The following is a 16,640-nucleotide window of genomic DNA, read 5'->3' on the forward strand; positions in this document are numbered from 1 at the left end:
GATTTCAATTTTTCAAAGAAATCTGCAGGGATATTTATTCATATTTCCAAAGTTTAGTCTTAGAAGTTGGTTGTATTTTCTGTCTTTCATAATCCAAATAAACCCACATTCAGTGACACTGAGGTCTTGGGCTGTATTACCTAGTATCCATATGTAGAGAGGAATGATATAAATGTGGTCATGCTTCACTCATATCACCAGAGAGATGCTGGACAAAGAGCGTTATCTTCTTTGCTTGTACACACACTTCATTCACACTTACTGCCACTGGGGCTTTGGGTGCTTGTCACTTGTTAGTGGTGGGATTTAAACTTCTGAATCCTCAGAAAGATAATGTCTGTGAATATGAATCTAATACTCTAACAAATACCAAAAATCCTTATTATCATACTGGAATCTTGTTGCCTGCTAATTAGATACTGTAAAGTGGTGATAGTTGTAATTAGTGGTGCAGACAGAAATAAATCTTTGGGTAGGACACCTTGGTAGATACAGTTTCCAAAGCACTATGGATCACTATATCATGACATTAGGCTGTAACCTATAGCTGACAGCAGTGCAATCATCGCCCTTACTAATCTAATACTTCCATACAAAAGAATAGCAAGGCTGTGTACACATTAATGAGAATACTGGATTCACATAAACCCAGCCAACACTGCAACTCCCATCTGCTTACCACAGACACAATTTCTGCCCAGTAATGATGACTTAACTGAGTTTAAATCAGACAACTGGGATGTTAAAGGACAAGAAAAAACAACACAACAAACTTAAAAGCACAACAACACAACAAACTTAAAACCCAACCATTTAAGTTAAATCATGCTGACAATTAATGTACTGAATGAACGTTTGTTATGACATTTGGATGTAGTCCATTTAGCCTCTGTAATAAAAGAGAATTGTGTTTTAAAATTGTTTTTAATCTTTGAAAATGGGTAAAAGTTGATGTACTTTATCAGCGATGGGATCTCACTTCTAAAGGTCCCCAAGGTAAAACTTTTGACTGCAACTTAAGCTACCAATTGAAACACTAATAATGAAGGCTCGAGGCAATGGTGGATATTAATGGTTGCTAAGCTGTGATTGAAAGGTTGAGAAATTAAGGCAAAGCTTGGCAGAAAGCGGAATGATTTGACTGGCCATAATACAGCATGCCCCAGGTGGCAATTGTCCTAAAAAAAATTGCGTTTACTTCAAAATAATTTTTCATACATGTAAATCTCTCAATGCTCCTTCATACTTCCATATAAACCCACTCACACCTTTAGGTCACCACTAAGTCTTTTTGTATCCCTTTATATTCGATAATGTTTTACACTCTCCACGTTGAAATTTCATCCCACATTTCACTTTAATCACACACTTAGTTGCATTTGCATTATTGTGTTATGCTTAGTAGTTATTAAAAAAAAGTTGTTCTTTCTTAAAGTATTCATCACTTTTTTCAGACTGTAATGGGATTATTTTACTCATTTATTTGGCACAAAAATAATATTTCATCTTAGTGTGATTATATGCTTCAGCAGATCAATCATGAGCTTCCTGTGTTCATGCTGCACCACTCACTATCAAAGTTGTGAAGTCAGTTGACACAAGAAGCAGCCCAAACATAAATGTGTCTTTTTTAAAAAACTGAACTATGTACAACGCAGTGTGGTTACACCACAATGCACTTTGGCAGCACTTGCTTGTACAATATTTATACTTTTTGATTGCACAGTTAAAATGTGTAAATACCACCTCAGCCTGGGCATCTGAATCCCACTCACAGCAGTGAACGCCAGGGCTAGCGTGATGCTAGACAGCTAGACAGTATATAATTCTAGGGTGACTACAAACAGTGCCTCACTGTACTGGACCCTTAGCCCCTAACCCAGTGCTAAGAGAGGGTAGCAGGCGTGGTAGTTGGAGCAAAGACATGCTGTCAGTGCAGCAGCTGCCTGCAAGGAAAGCAGCTAGCCTGGAGATTCAGATTTTACAGCAAATGAAGCTGTGGATGTGCTTTCAACATGGGCTTTGGAAGTGGAATTTCTGAATGACTTTCTTAGTCATTCAGAAATTATTCCTTAGAATTAAACAGGCTGTTTTTGTTACTGTGCTTTAAAGACTGATATATGTGAATTATCTCTTTTGTGATTGGTTGCCCTGTATTTTGCTTTATTGAAAAAGCAGTCCGGGTTGAAACTCTCTTTATAGCCTTAGTGTGAATGGGCGAAGATGAATGGCTGTAGGCTTTCACCTGAAAGACTCTTTACAAAAAAAATGCATTATTAATATTATATATTATATTGCAGTACAGCAGTACTAGTGTAGTACGTTTCGTAGGACTATTTACATGAAATACTTAATATGTATTGAAAGACAAAATGCATCTTTACTTTTCAATTATTGTTATGTGTATATATGTGGTCATTGAGTTCATTGAGTGCATTTAGCCACAGATAGTTTTCTTTAGAAATAACAATTAGTTTGAGCTAAAAGCAACATATGCGCATGTGTTTTCTGTTTCTCTTTCTGTACATTGCTGATCTCGTGTATGTGCTCAGACATGGTTGCACGCTCGGGGTATGAGTGTGTGCATGCCCAGGGGAGTGCGGGGGGCTGCTGCTGCTGCTGTTAGCTGTGTATTAGCTATGTAAAGACCTGTGCTTCCTTAGGCTCCTGCAGTCTGCTCAGTGCTGTGAGAAGGAGGTGGTGGATGTCATTAGCAATAAAGCGGAAGCATGGCGTTTGACCGTCGCCAGAGGCTTATGGTGTGGTGTGTGAGTCAAGATGAGTGTAAGAGATCCCCCTTTTTCCCTCCATCCCCCTGACTCCATCTCCTTTCATTACCATTCCCTCTTTCTTTCGGGTCTGGATCTTATTTCGAACCCTCCGCCTGAAAAACAAGAAGAAAGCAGCAGAAAGAAGAGAGCAATCTGTGAAGTCAGGCCTTCATCTGTCTCTGTTGTTATTTTTATCATCTCTCCACTTCAAAGCCTAATTTTCCTCTCCTCCATTCCGATTATTTTTCTTTCTCAAGGTTTTCTCAGCCTCTTTTGCTGGTTCCTCTCATTCTTCCTCCTCATTTTTCTTTTCGCCACCTTTTTGATCTGTCTTGGGACACGCTTCCTCTTCAGATGACAAATGAAGAAAAGCAGCCTGAAAAATGGACATACAGAAAAAAGGCCTAGAATTAAGGCAATAAATAAATAACTTCATTATGAAAATGAGCTTAGAAAGGAAAAAAAACAGAGGGCAAGAGAGAACAAACAGAACGCTGGCACTGAGTGGAGGAAGGGGGGAATTCAGAAAGATTTTTGGCGCTTTTACTCGGCCACTTCAGTGCTTTCACTGTGCCCTCCCTCGCCACCACAACAAGGCCGCCTCCAGAATTGAAATTAACAAGCTCATATTTTTACGAGTCACACACACACACACACACACACACACAAAAGCATATGTGCACATGCTCGCTCACACTCCGGCCTTCTCTTTCCTTCACACACATACATACGCACACACAAAGCCAAATTGCATTAAATCCTGCTGTCTTGCATCATAGCACAATTTTATATCCATACCCATCAGCAGCCTTTTCACATGTCTGTAGTTCCTGTGTGTGTGTACATGTTACTGACAGGCTCCTGATTGGGCAGCGTTTGACGTTGCTCTTTTTTCATTTCACTTTAAAACTCAGAGAGGATGAAATTCCATAGGGTCTTATCTCTTATCAAAGCTGGCACTCATCCACTCTATAGTGGACGTCTAATGAGTACTGTCTCTTTTTAGGATCTGAGTGACTGTCTTTGTTTCTTTGTGTCTACAGTAAATATTATATGTGCTGTTTGTTTTCTTTTACATCATACGTATACAAGTACGAATGCTGTTGGCCTGGCAGGTCACACTGTGGATTTCCATTAAAAAATTATCCTGCAATGTGCATTTTATAAATAGCTCCAAACAGGTTAATGAATTACATCTTAAATATTGAATTTATCGTCAATCAAAATTTACCTTTTGTAAAAAATGGTAATTCATAGTTCTTGTCATATTAAGCACATTTATTTATTTATGTCATTTAAAAGACAACATTTTTGTTTCCTTGTGATCTTTGATCAAACTCTAGTGACTTTTGCCTGGCTATACAATGTCTTCAGGGTTTTGATTGCATCACTGTGCACCATAATAATAATCAACGACATCATGTTTCACCTGATGTTCCACCACCCCGACCTATCATCAAGAGAAACATTGAGCTAGCTCAAAAACCCCCAAAACCACATTTCACCCAGAAATACATCACAGTACAGAAGGAATGTGTGATTTCTGATTACAAATTGAAACCTATTCATTTCACCCCTTAAATCCCAAGGGACAGTTTCCCAGATCCAGATTAAGTCTAAGCCTGGACTAAATCAGATTTTAATAGCAGCAGTTGCTCAATAACAGGTCTTAATAATTGAATAAAAACCTTGGGCTTGAGTTGTTAACGTGAAATAATATTCTTAGAGTCCTCTGCCTAAAATGAACATTTCTCTCATGAAAGTTTCTCTGCTGATACACATGCATTCTGACATAAAGATTATTTCAGTTTTTGTAGATTCACACATTCTGACATATAAGAATGTTGTTAGCATTTAGCATAATGTTTCCCTTCACCAGACGTTCTGTTCGTATTTAGCACAAGGCATTGCAGGGTATGGCAAAAGTTGCACTGTCAGAGAAAAGGTACAGTACAGGTACATTTTTATTCCCCAGGGTACAAACAAAGTCACCGCACTCAACAATACATCATGGCCATTGATGTCTAACTGTTAAATAAGTTTTAAAGGTACACCACATTCACTTGACCAGTGAAAAGGCACATGTACTTTTCCATAACTAAACTTTTTATTTTAATTGAAAAAAAAGGTTGGAGTAGAGGGAAGTGGTGCAGGGTAAAGCTGAGCTCTTTTTTCTGAGAATCCAGTCCAATTGGCACAAAAGAACCAATTTTTCTATTCATATTGAATGTTTTTGATATTTCATCCACATTGGATAATTTGTGCATGATATTATTTATTAGAGTCACAAGCAGTTATCAGATAGCGAGAGATCATCCTAACCAGACAATACAAACACTGCATGTGAGAGTGTGAGAGGAGGCTGGTTGTCTCAGACAGTGCGAGAGAAAAGCTGCTGCGCTGTTTACCCACCGGGCCCTGCCCGCCTCATCCGGCTCCGAAAAGATAAATAAGGAGGGTAAAAGCCAATGAGGAGACGCAAAAAGGGCCCTTTGTGGCCCCTGGTGAGGTCCCTTTCAAGCCCTGTTCCCACAGTGCGAAGCCCCCGATAGAGGGCCTGACTGCGGTAACTCTGACTGGTGCCGGGGCCCAGACGGGCCCTTTAGGCCTCACCAGGCCACAAGCAGCCATTGTCTGTCGCCACAGAAACCAGCGTCTTCATGTCAGACATGTTTTCTGTTTGTTTTCTTTTTTATGTCTTTAATGTGGCTGGGGGAATGTTTCCTCCCCTTTGTACCCCCCATCCCATCCACATTCCCCTTTTTTTTCTCTTCCCCAAAATGCATGTCAACCTCTCTCTCCCTACTCTCTCTCTCTCTCTCTCTCTTTTTTTTCCCTGCTTGAAGATCGTCATTTGTAAAGCTCTTTAGTAGTAGACAGGCCCTATCTTTGTCGTGGTGTTGCGGTCTCTCTCCCTCTCATTTTTTTTTCTATCTCAGTTTATTAGGTTTTGGCACAAGTTCCTGCTTTTTTCTGGCTTTGAGAAAAAAAAAAGAAAAGAAAAAAAAAAACTAAAAAAAAGCAACTCTATAACAACAAAACCTATCCCCAAAAGGATTGTGCTGTTCCCACGCTAAGCCAATTTTCTTCTCAAGATTAAGCAAGCTCCAACAACAGAAGGGAAGGAAAAGAGGGAAGAGAGAAAGTGGAAAAAGAGATCTGGTTATGATTCGAGGCTCGAAACCAAGAGAGGATGCCCCACAGACATCGAATGAGAAAAACAAATCCAAAAAAAGAGAGAACTGTTTCTATTTTTAAGAGCCTAAAGAATGTCACTCTGTGCCATGACTCATAGCATTTGCAGCTCCACGGTAATCAGTTCATTCTCACTGGATCCCTCGACCACATCACACACTCTGCACTGGCTTTTATGAGCCGGATACACGGAGGAGAATTCACTTCTTCCATTTAGCCAATGCGCAACAGCACCACTCTGGCAACAATGACTCTCAGAATTGCTGTCCAGTATTTGCAAGCAATACTTCTCTCAAATTGAATTAAAGGAGCTCAACAGAGACATTTTTAGGTAATCTGTTTGTTTTAACACTAAATATTTCCAATCTTTTCCTAAATCTGTGATGGTGGAGGCCTAATGACTTCAAATTTTACAGCTTAAATAAAGTTCACCAGCTCAACAATCATATTTCTGTGAATCCCTATAAATCTGAGAACAGTAAAAACAGCAATCAATACTCACAACAGAGGATTCTATGTGTATGGTAGATAAGGCACGCCTCAGAAATCACAACATGTGGGCTCTTCCGCATTCTGAACACTTCACTGACACTTTATCACAGACAGATTGCCCTGACACTTCCAGTTTAAGAGAGCATAAATAAGCTGGAAGGAATTATAAAAGGTGTCAGAGCAATTCACAGAGAAGTTAATTTTAGAGCTCCCAGAACAGGATTAGGCTGAGTGTGCAGGAGGAGTGGAGGAAAACAGTGTGAGAGAGTATCTGATGACTGATGAGTCGGCTGTTCGATCAATCACACAACGCAACATCAAATTCACTACTGTTCTATATGGGATGAAGTGCTGATGCAGTGATTTCAGCTACAGAGAGACAGAGGGACAGTGACTCAGTACTGCTTCAAAATAATACAATATCAATGCACTGTTGTACAGACAAAGTATTTTGTTGGTTTCCTAAGTGAAATTCTAAGCGAAATTTTCCACAGAGGACACACTTCACAGGCTTATTACACACTAAGGCTTGTTATTCAGTAACTACAGGGACTTGAATGCAAACTGGTTGAGCTATTCTTCATTTATAGAAGTGTATAATACAGCTTTGAGCCTGCCGGTGGGCCCTGGTCATTTAAGGGGTTAAAACACAATTATTGTTTATTTACTGAATTTAACATGTTGAAAAAAAATTTATAAAATTTTGCTTGTGCAAATATTATGGTACATTTAATTAATTCTGTTTTATTTTTCACATGTGTACTAAAATTAGCATTAGGATATGATTAGGATTCATTTATTTTCACTTAGAACATCAACATGTAAGTTGACCTGGGGAATACAAACCTATGCATATAACCATTTACAGTGTATACAACTGTATACATTGTTTTTACAAACAAATAGATTGTAATATTATAATATTGTACACCAAAAGTTTTTTTGGGAACAACATCGGGTTGTTAACTACCTAACACTTATTATGCATTTACAATCATTTTCTTAGTTATTTGTATTGAGATTTGATTACCACCTTTGGAAAAGGAGGCGTTCTGGATGTTTATTTTATTATAACCTCACTTTTGATGCTACATGATTTTCCAGTCAAAATTTATTTTAATTTTTTATTAATGCTTTTATGGGTTCTTACCATCATTATCATAAAGGTTTACAATTAAAAATAATAAAATAATTAAAATAATTAAATAATTAAGCAGCAAAGCAGGAGAGAGAGTGTGCTGCCATGATCTGCCATCATGACTATGATCTGGTATCAGCAGGGTTCTGTGGATAAGACTGAAGAACACTCCATTGTGAGACCATGAAATAATATTGTAATGTACAGCAAATTCTTTTAGGGAGGCCTGTTTACAGTTTTTCAAAGTTCAGTCTAAGGAGCTGGCAGAATATAGCTATGTTGGCTATTTTCCACTCCTCACAATCCAAGTAATCCCAGTGATGTTGAGGTCTGGACTCAGGGGTTGTTAGTCTTCTACAAAGTCCGGAGTCTGTGAACACCAGCAGCTTCTTTGTTTGATTTGCATATTGTCTTCTTTTTCATCCTCTTTTTTTATTTCCTCTTGACAACTACACATCCTGCCAGACTCATAATCTTGTTACAGTGAAACAATGGACAGAAATTGTTTTTTCAGAGGTTGATTTTCTCCTCTCTCTCAAAGATGAGAGCTGTTGATCTGATGGTAACCATTTCAGTGGTCTACCAGGTTTTGCATTGCAATATCATGAAAAATGAATATCTTGTGCTTAATGGCTGCTTTCACCAGAAATTAGATAAAGAATGTCTCTGACATTTGCATGGTAACATATTTGCAGTTACTTTTATTATCATTTGACACAGCATGTATAAGATTTTATTTTATTTTTTAAGAAATATCCTTCCTCATTTCCAGGCTCTCACCTTGTAAATGTCTGTTCCTATTTTGTAATTCTTGCTCCAGACTGAAAAGTGCTTCCAAACTTTTGATGTCTGAGTAGCCCCAGTACAGGTTTATGTGGTCAGTGTGAAAGGTGGGAGATGAGAGGTGGTCTCAGGCTCAGGATTTAGATTCAGTGTTTGGCAGGTGTTGGAGAGCTGTCAGTGTGTGGTCAGGCTGCATGATAGTGAGGGCTGCAGGCCTCCAACTCTAGTTGCCACGCTGCTATGTTTGAACTTAATTACATCCAGCCAGCCCTGTCATTACAGCTCAGCTTAGAGCACCATCGGTCGGCCCGTAGGTAGCAGCAAGCAGGAGGCCAAACGCCAGCAAGCCACACTCACACAGTCACACACTCTCAATTGCTCCAAGCTCACAGCCTTTGGCACGGACACGGTCTCATCCAAACCACACGGACACAAACAGAACCATGCATGCAGACGTTCAGCCTCACTGCATTTTCACAAACACAAAAACCAACCTCTTAGCACTGACCTCATGAGTGGACATATAGTATCAGTCAAATGTTTGGTCACAGTTTGAAGTATGAAAAATGTACAATAATATGAGTTTTTCATGATTAAAAGAAAATCATGTCATTTCTTTTTGTTACTCATAATTATTATGAGTCAAAGCTGACGTTCTTAAGGCACAAAGCCCATTAGCATCTAACATTAAAATTTTAGAATCTTATATAATAAATATGTCATGCTGCAGGCTGTAACAGATCTGTTTAAAAGAGATGAGATGGACTGTTGAGGTGCATTATGAATAAATTTCTGTGTAGTTTTGAAGTTTTGAAGAAAGCTAGCTGGTGTGTTGTTAATGGGGATTTTTTGAAATTTCACCATAATGCAATCGTTAAGATGTAAAGAACGTCAAATGGAGTAATTTGATTGTGAAGTGTTCTGTTCTAAAGACAAATAATGTGTCGAAAATGTTCGCAGTGTTGGTGATCTGTCCAAAGCATTTAATGCCTCTAAAAGCTTCCTTACTTAAAGTTATTACATGAAATGATTATGCTACCTAAGACATTGTTTTATGATAGTTTGGCCTGGACCATATTTTTAATTATTGCACATTGCAAAGCAACCACCAACCATACCAGCTGCCTAGCTGCCACCTGAGATACATTTACATTTATGGCATTTGGCTGATGCTCTTATCCAGAGCGACTTACAATTTGATCATTTTACACAGGTAGGCCAAGGTGGTGTTAGGAGTCTTGCCCAAGGACCCTTATTGGTATAGTGTAGGGTGTTTGCCATGGTCAGGGATTGAACCCCAGTCTACAGCGTAGAAGGCAAAGGTGTTAACCACCTAACCAACCACCACACCCACCGCCTAGCAACACCATAGTAACTACTTAGGTTACAATAGCAACCATCTTGCAACAACTTAGTACCTGCCAGCATCATAGCAAATGGGTAACAACACCATAGCAACCACCTATCATTATATAGCAACCTCCTAGCAACACCTCAGCAACAACCCATCTGGAATTCCACATCAGCAACCTATCAACCATATCAAATACTATAGAAACTGCCTGGCAACACCTTAGCAACTGCATTCAAATTGCTTCAGCTGTGCAATCACTCTGAATTCTTTTCAGGAAATGCACTGATCTAGTTTAAATATGCCTTTTTCCAGATTTACCACATTTACCACATCAAATAAAAACTTACAACCCCAATTTCAATGAAGTTGGGACGTTGAGTAAAACATAAATAAAAACAGAATACGATGATTTGCAAATCCTTTTCAACCTATATTCAATTGAATACACTACAAAGACAAGATATTTAAGGTTCAAACGGATAAACTTGATTGTTTTTTACAAATATTCACTCATTTTGAATTTGATGCCTGCAACACGTTCCAAAAAAGTTGAGACAGGAGCAACAAAAGACTGGGAAAGTTTAGGAATGCTCAAAAACACCTGTTTGGAACATTCCACAGGTGAACAGGTTAATTGGAAACAGGTGAGTGTCATGGTTGGGTATAAAGGGAGCATCCCTGAAAGGCTCAGGCGTTCACAAGCAAGGATGGGCAAGGTTCACCACTTTGTGAACAACTGCGTGAGCAAATAATCCAACAGTTTAAGAACAACGTTTCTCAACATGTAATTGCAAGGAATTTAGGGATTTCATCATCTACAGTCCATAATATCATCAAAAGATTCAGAGAATCTGGAGAAATCTCTGCAAGTAAGTGGCAAGGCAGAAAACCAACATTGAATGCCCGTGACCTTCGATCCCTCAGGCAGCACTGCATTAAAAACCGATATCATTCTGTAATGGATATTCCCACATGGGCTCAGGAACATTTCAGAAAACCACTGTCAGTGAACTCAGTTCGTCGCTCCATCTACAAGTGCAAGTTAAAACTCTGCCATGCAAAGCGAAAGCCGTATATCAACAACACCCAGAAACAACGCCGGCTTCTCTGGGCCCGAGCTCATCTGAGATGGACTGACGCAAAGTGGAAAAGTGTCCTGTGGTCTGACGCGTCCACATTTCAAATTGTTTTTGGAAATCATGGACGTCGTGTCCTCCGGGCCAAAGAGGAAAAGGACTGTCCGGATTGTTATCAGTGCAAAGTTCAAAAGCCAGCACCTCTGATGGTGTGGGGGGGTGTGTTAGTGCCCATGGCATGGGTAACTTGCACATCTGTGAAGGCCCCATTAATGCTGAAAGGTACATACAGGTTTTGGTGCAACATATGCTGCCATCCAAGCAACGTCTTTTTCAGGGACGTCCTGCTTATTTCTGCAAGACAATGCCAAGCCACATTCTGCATGTGTTACAACAGCGTGACTTAGGAAAAGAGTGCGGGTACTAGACTAGCCGGCCTGCAGTCCAGACCTGTCTCCCACTGAAAATGGTGGAACGTTATGAAGTGCAAAAGTTGTGGGCTGGAGGTTAGGGAACTGGCCCTGTGACTGGAAGGTTGCCGATTCAATCCCCAGCGCCGACAGTCCATGACTGAGGTGTCCTACAGCAAGAGACCTAACCCCCAATTGCTCCTCGGGTGCCATGGATAGGGCTGCCCACTGCTCCAAGTGTGCTCACTGGCCCCTAGTGTGTGTATGCTCACTAGTGTGTGTGTATGTGGTGTTTCACTTCATGGATGGGTTAAATGTGAAGGTGAAATTTCCCCATTTGTGGGATTAAAAAGTGTCCATCCATCCATCCATTTTCTAAGCCGCTTCTCCGTCGGAAGGCAGGATACACCCTGGACAGGTTGCCAGTCCATCACAGGGCAGACAGACAGACACAGACAGTCACTCACACACTCACACCCAGGGGCAATTTAGCATGTCCAATTAGCCTGACTGCATGTCTTTGGACTGTGGGAGGAAACCGGAGAACCCGGAGGAAACCCACGCAGACACGGGGAGAACATGCAAACTCTAAAAAAAAATATATATATGACAACAGAGACCCCGGACTGTTGAGCAACTGAAGTTGGACATCAAGAAAGAATGGGAAAGAATTCCACCTACAAAGCTTCAACAATTAGTGTCCTCAGTTCCCAAACGCTTATTGAGTGTTGTTAAAAGGAAAGGTGATGTAACTCAGTGGTAAACATGCCCCTGTCCCAACTTCTTTGGAACGTGTTGTAGGCATCAAATTCAAAACGAGTGAATATTTGCAAAAAACAATAAAGTTTATCTATTTGAACATTAAATATCTCTTCTTTGTAGTGTATTCAATTGAATATAGGTTGAAAATGATGTGCAAATCATCGTATTCTGTTTTTATTTATGTTTTACACAACATCCCAACTTCATTGGAATTGGGGTTGTAGAAGACATACGTAGCTTCCTTGTTTATTTTAGATATTAAGTAAAATGGCTATATTTACATCATAGACATTGTGAGCCCTGGTTCCTATCACCACCATTGTAAAGAGATTTGAGTCAGTAAGTTTCTCTATGACGCACTATTTTACATCAAACCATTCTGAATGCCTACTTACATCACAGCTTATGAACTATGTAAAAAATCTGAAAAAATAGTGAGTGGCTCCTCATGAAGCTTCTTGGGGAGAGTGCCAAGTGTGTGTATAGTTACATAAAAGCATCTTTAGTATTTTATTTTATTAGTTTTTAATTGTTTCCCATGGCAATGCCAAAATAGGTTAACACATCCTCAATGAACAAACTTAATCCTAAATCCTTAAGAACAAAATTAAGTATTAACTAATTTTAGCTCAAAATTTCAACTTATTTGACATATATAGAAAACATGAAATCTTAAACTTTTCTGCATTTTACTGTTTCTCTTTAATGTCAAGTTCAGCCAATAAACAGTACCTGTGCATCAAAAATGTACAGATGTGTGTTCTGTGTAGAGGATGTGTTCACTTTTTTTAGAAAATCAACAAAACATGTCATTAACCAGGGGTGTCCAATCTTTTGCAGGTTGTACATAATGGGGTTCTACACAAGACATGACAAAACAAAAAATGTGTAAAATAGTGCAAAAGAAGTAAAGAACCTCTCTATGAGTAGTGTGTCTAAACTTTTGACTGGTAGTGCAAGCATGCTGTTTATTGTCTCTGGTGGGTGCTGGACATGTTCTTAAGTCTTAAGCAGTGACTGCGGGCTGTTGTGGACAGACTGATGAATGGAGAGGAGCCAGCGAGTACCACTTCAGCTCTAGACAGCAAAGCCAAGCTCAAAGCTAATCCAGCGCTGCCGGAAGCGTGTGGTCACAAGCACAGCATTTATTACTCTCCCTCTGCTTCTATATATGTAATAATAAAAAGCCTGACATGTTTATTTCTGGCAGCCGTCAAACCTTAGAGAGAAAGAAGGACCCACAGAAAAAAAAGTCAACGTCTCCAGAAGGCACAGGCAAATTAAGTGGTAATTACAGAGAGAGATTTCCCTTTCTTACCCACGACCACAGAGGAGAGTGGCGTCTTCAGGCCAAAGAGGGGCGCCTGTTCTATTAAGCTCAAAGAGATGTGATCATATCATCTACCCCCTGCCCGTCACCCCCCCCCCCCCGACACATTGTCCAATCCTCTAGACTCTCTGCGGTGAATTTCATGAGACGCACACACACACACAGACGCATGCATGCACACACGCAAACACATACACACAACAAAGACAGTCAAGTGAGACTCTGTCTCAAATCTTATGATCAATGAGAGAGGGTCTGCGCTGATGCCACAAAACAAATTCCAGAGATTCTGGGATAATTCAAACGTTTCACGGAACGTTCTTATACCCATAAGCAGCAGAGCGCTGAAAATCAGAATGCCACCATTCCATAGCAATCTCTCCCCATTGTCTTCCTCTTTAATCAGTGTTTCTCAGTGGTTCTAAATATGCCCGTGGTGTGTGTCCTCTTCTGGGAAAGTACAGCTCTTCTCCCTTCTTGAGCACGACAAAACACCGCACTGCCTGCCTCTGTACTCAGGAGAGCAATGATCATAAACGCAGAATAGTTGTGGTCATTCTTTAGATCTTGCTATTGCAACGCATAGGAGTGCCTATGTAAGTACCTGGAGAAATTATGGAGCCTATGTGAGTACCTGGAGAAATTATGCAATGTGTCTTTGCCGCCTATCAAACGTTTGCTGACATCCAGCTTTTCAGATTGTTTTTAAACACAAATAAGCATGTTTTTTTCGGTTTGCAGTAGCTTAGAGGGCCCATATGATGGAAAACTGACTTACCCTAACCCTAAAAGTGTTTGACGAAATACATAAAGGCTGTTTACAAAGTTACCGTTCACTCCCCATGGGCTCTTTAACATATTTAAGTCCACCCAGGTTTGCATTAATATATGAATATATATGGTATCCTAAGAATAATAATACAACTTTTAAATGTGTTTTTTTAACATTAGATTCATCAGGAGTTTAATTTTTAAATGAAAAAAAAATGCTGGCCCATGTTTTCATATCACTACCAAAATGCAAAGTTTCTAACCTGCACTTTAGAGCAGCAAGTAAGACTACATCTCTATCCCTCATGGCCTCATGGTCAGCAGTTAGATCCTATTGTTTGGAAGTAAATGTGTCTAAAAAACAGTGTGTAATATTAAGAACAGTCACTACCGAAACACATATTTTGTTCAAGTAAAGTAATCTTTTTAATTTGTTAATAAAAAATACTATGACCTCATGTGTGTCCATCTGTTCAAAGCTGTTTGATAGTCGTGTACTCGCTAGAGTTTTTGAGTTATGTTCAAAATTAGCATAAATTGTACCTGCTGAAACAGGAGCATGTAATATAGTAATATTAAGGTATACAGTCATTCAAGTATTTTAGTCCAAATCAGTTAAAAGTCGGAAGTGTGTTTTCAACTCTGATTTGTGTAAAGATCTTCACAAACTACATACCCACACACACACACACACACACACACACACACACACACATTTTCTAAGCTGCATACCTTTTCAGAAAATGTTTTGCAAATGTTAGTGAAAGGTTTTATTCTTAGTCACAGCTGTGACTAAAAACTACAGAGTTGATCAATTAGGCCAAATTACACAAGAAATAAAAAGAAATAAAAACAACTAAAACGCTATACAGTGAACAATGTAACAAAAACAGATCATAGGCTACTGACATCATGAAATGCTGCATCTAGTCTCTATTAGGTCAACATGTTCTACGATGCCCAAAAATTAGACACACTCAAGGTATTTGAAAGAAAACTATTGATAGGATCCATAACAGCAATTGTGTTGTCAATTATTTTCTAAAAAAAAAACAGTGGGTTTGATGGGTAATATGCATCAAGGAAATTTGCTGAAGTTGAAATTCAAAGTGGTGTCCTGTGGCCTACAAGAGAGTCAGTGTTTGAAATTGTCTCGCTCTGAGTTTACAGTGTTGGGGACACCACTCTGATTTATTCTGGGTTACATGTAGAGATTATGAGCATGAATAAGCTTTATGAGGTGCTATAAATTTTATTTTCAAAAGAGGGGCTACGGCCGCTTCAGTCCGCCTGCCTACCCTGTGGTTTTGAAAGGCCACCACGAAGCCTTTGTGCTCTGCGGGTTTACCATGGGAAAATTCTTTAAACAAATAAGTCACCCTGCGACCCCTTGGTGTAAAAAACACTTCTGAGAGCTGTGGATTGTACTGCACGGGCGTGGTGTGGCCTGCAGGATCTGTGTGTTTACTTTATCTTAGTCCAAATGTTAAAAAAAGCTATTGCCAGCCTGAAAGAAAGCAAATAAACAGACATTCCAGAGAAACAGCGTGTGTGGACTGACACTCTACTGAAATGGAAAACAAGGGCAAGTGAGGCTTTGTTGTCTTCAGTTTGACCACAATGGAACTTCCTGCTGTACAATGCTGTGCAAACCTCACCTGCATGAACTGACCCTCCTGATGCTGCTGCTGCACAGACTTGAACTATTTAATTATAGACACTGCTTCACCTGTTTCTCCCCTTTTGTGTATTTTAACATTTCATAAGTAATGTTTAAAAATGTATTCTCTGTTCTTATTGCTCTTGTGTTATTGTTTGCCATCCAGTACCAATGAGAGGAGGATGGGTTCCCCTTCTGAGTTTTGTTTCCTCTAAAGGTTTCTGAATCTTCCTTTTAGGGAGCTCTTCCTTGCCACTGTCACCATTGACAACACTTATGGGGAATCGGACATGGATTTTTCTGTAAAGTTGCTTTGCAACGGTGCCTCTTATAAAAAGCGCTGTTTAAATAAATTTTGACTTGACTTTAATGTTATAGCACAATTCACTGGATGTTCCCTGCCATTTGATTTTTAGGATCTCTGTAAGTATGATGGAACTATAGATATGGAAGTGCACACCACTTGCGTCTTACCAGTGTTTTCAGTTTTGGGGGGATTTTGCTCCCCCCTCTGGTGACAAAAGCGACTGCAGCATCCGAATAGAAAGTATTTAGCACAGAGTAATGACAGTATAATATTTATAAAACAACCACCATGATAATTATAATAGCAATACAAATAAGAAGAACCATATGAAAACCTCAGTGTGTCCAAAATACATACATACATAAAGATTCCCATTCACAGAACACCTCAGGCTCTTAAACAGTTTGTTATTTTGTCTTTTTTTTAACATATCTAATTTCCAATATCTCTTCATCTCTTAAACAGGCTGTTTTTTCCTGACTGATATATGCAAATTACCTCTGTTCTGATTGGCTACACTCTATTATGCCTTATTCAGAAAGCAGTCTGGGCTGAAACGCTTTAGCTGCAAAGCTAAACTGCTGCAAGCTG

This window comes from Pygocentrus nattereri, chromosome 27, assembly GCF_015220715.1.
Source record: "Pygocentrus nattereri isolate fPygNat1 chromosome 27, fPygNat1.pri, whole genome shotgun sequence".
Lineage (NCBI taxonomy): Eukaryota > Metazoa > Chordata > Actinopteri > Characiformes > Serrasalmidae > Pygocentrus > Pygocentrus nattereri.